Here is a 4,575-nt window from a genome sequence, read left to right as displayed (position 1 = left end):
GCCCATTGATCGCCCATTGATCGCCCATTGATCGCCCATTGATCGCCCATTTATCGCCCATTGATCGCCCATTGATCGCCCATTGATCGCCCATTGATTACCCATTGATTACCCATTGATCGCCCATTGATCGCCCATTGATCGCCCATTGATCACCCATTGATCACCCATTGATCACCCATTGATCGCCCATTTATCGCCCATTGATCGCCCATTGATCGCACATTGATCACCCATTGATCACCCATTTATCGCCCATTGATCGCCCATTGATCGCCCATTGATCGCCCATTGATCACCCATTGATCACCCATTGATCACCCATTGATCGCCCATTTATCGCCCATTGATCGCCCATTGATCGCACATTGATCACCCATTGATCACCCATTTATCGCCCATTTATGGCCCATTGATCACCCATTGATCGCCCATTGATCACCCATTGATCACCCATTGATCGCCCATTGATCGCCCATTGATCACCCATTGATCGCTCATTGATCGCCCATTGATCGCCCATTGATCGCCCATTGATCACCCATTGATCACCCACTGATCGCCCATTTATCGCCCATTGATCACCAATTTATCGCCCATTGATCGCCCATTGATCACCCATTGATCACCCATTGATCACTCACTGATCGCCCATTTATCGCCCATTGATCACCAATTTATCGCCCATTGATCGGCCATTGAACGCCCATTGATCACCCATTGATCGCCCATTGATCGCCCATTGATCACCCATTGATCACCCATTTATCGCCCATTTATCGCCCATTGGTCACCCATTGATGGCCCATTGATGGCCCATTGATCACCCATTTATTGCCCATTGATCACCCATTGATCGCCCATTGATCACCCATTGATCGCCCATTGATCGCCCATTGATCGCACATTGATCACCCATTGATCACCCATTGATCGCCCATTTATCACCCATTGATCACCCATTTATCGCCCATTTATCGCCCATTGAGCGCCCATTGATCACCCATTGATCACCCATTGATTGCCCATTGATCGCCCAGTTATCGTCCATTGATCGCCCATTGATTGCCCATTAATCGCCCATTTATCGCCCACTGATCACCCATTTATTGCCGATTGATCGCCCATTGATCGCCCATTGATCGCCCATTTAGCGACCATTAATCGCCCATATAAGCGCAAAGATTCAGGCTATCGCCCATATTTGCTGAAAAGTTGAAACTAGCACCCAATTATCGCCCATTTGTTGCTGGTCCAACTTTTGGCGACATGAATGTGCGGCATCGCCCGGCCTAATTTAAAAAAAAATGACATCATCTGCATGCAAGGCTGAAAATTGGGCTGAAAATGGAAACTTGCGGCAGATTATCGCCCAGATTATCGCCGACCGCAACTTTCGGCATTTCGCCCATACGTCGCCGAAATGATTGCTGGCCAAAAAAGTCGCTGAAGAAAAGCTGCATCACCTGACCTAAAGTCGGCACTAGTCGGCAGTACTCGGCACTACAGACGTCATTTTGTGACTCGGAGGATCTGTACTGAATGGCTGCTTCAGGTACTTGTGAGGAGAATCAATTTGTGAATGGTTTTAAGGGTCTTTTTGACTCTTGCCAATCATCTAATCACATTTGTATCTGTTGAGGACATATTAAGGGCATTTATAGCGATTTATAGTGTGAGGGCCTGTAATTTCTCAACCAGTATTGGTCTCTAATCACATGTTGCAGACTACAGATGGGAGAAGGTATATTGAAGAGCATTATGTGCTCAATCAAAGAGATGGCTTACTGCTGAGGAGGAAACATAGAAACATAGAAACATAGAAAATAGGTGCAGGAGTAGGCCATTCGGCCCTTCGAGCCTGCACCACCATTCAATAAGATCATGGCTGATCATTCCCTCAGTACCCCTTTCCCGCTTTCTCTCCATACCCCTTGATCCCTTTAGCTGTAAGGGCCATATCTAACTCCCTCTTGAATATATCCAATGAATTGGCATCAACGACTCTCTGCGGTAGGGAATTCCACAGGTTAACAACTCTCTGAGTGAAGAAGTTTCTCCTCATCTCAGTCCTAAATGGACTACCCCTTATTCTAAGATTGTGTCCCCTGGTTCTGGACTTCCCCAACATCAGGAACATTCTTCCCGCATCTAACCTGTCTCGTCCTGTCAGAATCTTATACGTTTCTATGAGATCCCCTCTCATCCTTCGAAACTCCAGTGTTTAAAGGCCAAGTTGATCCAGTCTCTCCTCATATGTCAGTCCAGCCATCCCTGGAATCAGTCTGGTGAACCTCCGCTGCACTCCCTCAATAGCAAGAACATCCTTCCTCAGATTAGGAGACCAAACCGGAACACAATATTCCAGGTGAGGCCTCACCAAGGCCCTGTACAAATGCAGTAAGACCTCCCTGCTCCTATACTCAAATCCCCTAGCTATGAAGGCCAACATACCATTTGTCTTCTTCACCGCCTGCTGCACCTGCATGCCAACTTTCAATGACTGATGAACCATGACACCCAGGTCTCGTTGCACCTTCCTTTTTCCTAATCTGCCACCATTCCGGTAATACTCTGCCCTCGTGTTTTTGCCACCAAAGTGGATAACCTCACATTTATCCACATTATACTGAATCTGGCATGCATTTGCCCACTCACCCAACCTGCCAATCACCCTGCAGCCTCTTAGCATCCTCCTCACAGCTCACACCACCACCCAGTTTAGTGTCCTCTGCAAACTTGGAGATATTACACTCAATTCCTTCATCCAAATCATTGATGTATATTATAAAGAGCTGGGGTCCCAGCACTGAGCCCTGTGGCACTCCACTAGTCACTGCCTCCCATTCTGAAAAGGACCCGTTTATCCCGACTCGGCAACCAATGCTTCCTGTCTGCCAACCAATTCTCTATCCACGCCAGTACATTACCCCCAATACCATGCGCTTTGATTTTGCACACCAATCTCTTATGTGGGACCTAGTTAAATGCCTCTTGAAAGTCCAAATTCACCACATCCACTGGTTCTCCCTTGTCCACTCTACTAGTTACATCCTCAAAAAATTCCAGAAGATTAGTCAAGCATGATTTCCCTTTCACAAATCCATGCTGACTTGGACCGATCCTGTCACTGCTCTTGAACATTTTGCGTCAACTTATATTGGTGACAGTTACAGTTGTGTTACGTTTCATCCTTGCCTGGCCTGGGCTGGCCTGGCCATTGTTCCCAACCATTGTACTGATGTGTTACCTTATGTTATAAGAAGACACTTCAGGACAATTGTAAAGTTAAATTAATGTGTTTAATAATTAAAGAAGAATGTGAAAATGTTTTGTACAAACATATATAACCCTACCACCTCAACCCCGAAGAGTCAACATTTGTAACGTACAATAACATAACACCCTCCCACCTTCCCCAACTGTGAACATTCAACAAAAATGTATTTTTAACAAGAACTAAGGACTATATTGCACCACCCCTCCCTACCTGCGGCCATGCTTCCCTCCTGCACCTTGACACCCCCTTGTAGTAACACCCCATTTAACTCCCCGAGTAATGGGACCAAGACGTCTTGCAGCAGAGGATCTCAAGGCCTGCTGCTGTTGAGGGGGGGGAGGGGAGTCGGCAGAATCTCCTCAGTGACTGGAGGAGAAGACGTTTCCGAAGTCAGAAGGAAGTTCTTCCACCAGTCTCGCATCTGTCGTGGTGCTTGGTTGAACATTATTGTCCCGATGGAAGGGGGGGGGGGGGCGGGGGCATACCATTATTATTATTGTCCCGGGCGGGGTGGGGGCATACCATTATTATCCCCGTTGGGGGGGGTGGGTGGTTTGTAGAGAGGGACAGGTGAGGAATAGTAGCACCAGTGTTCTGGCCATTTCTATTAACAATACTTTAAACTTAAATCCAAATCCCCAAGAAAGAACTGTACTGTTTGGCGAGCTTGTGGGGGTGGCACTGAGGTGCATTCACACATAATCGGACATTTCACACTGACAGGCTGGGTGGCAGGGAAACCAGGCCCATTGATGTCATCACCATCTAAAGTGATTCCTGGGAATAATACCCCGAGAGGTAACTCAGAGACACTGTGCCTTCGCATTATTAAAGCACAGTCACGACTCAGTCCCAACCCAAACTGATGCAAGGCAGGAAATGGCCGGTCCATTGTCTTCCAGGAGATAAGCAGGTTCAGCAAGATCAGTTTGTGATCGAAACCCATTACCTGCTAATGGGGGCCATCAACTCAGGAAACGACAGACATCCAGTAATCAGCACCCATTGTCTCTCCAGATGCAAGGCCTGGGAACGGGAAAACAAAATATAATTTTTCACAAAGATTTCAAAGGCTACGAGGGGTGGGGAGGTGTCCAGACAGATCATCGGAATCAATGCATCGGTCAGTATTGGCGGGAGGAATGATCATGGGACTTGGGGAGAAAAGGAGCCACTTTGCAACAAGCTCCAAATCAGGAGGAAGAAAGTTCTGGAAAAATCCCAGGGAAAATGCCAGGGAAAATCCCAGGAAAAGTTCAGAAGAAAGCCCAGGAAAAAGCCCGGGAGCGAGACGT

This window comes from Pristiophorus japonicus, chromosome 8, assembly GCF_044704955.1.
Source record: "Pristiophorus japonicus isolate sPriJap1 chromosome 8, sPriJap1.hap1, whole genome shotgun sequence".
Lineage (NCBI taxonomy): Eukaryota > Metazoa > Chordata > Chondrichthyes > Pristiophoridae > Pristiophorus > Pristiophorus japonicus.
This window is presented reverse-complemented; position numbering follows the sequence as displayed.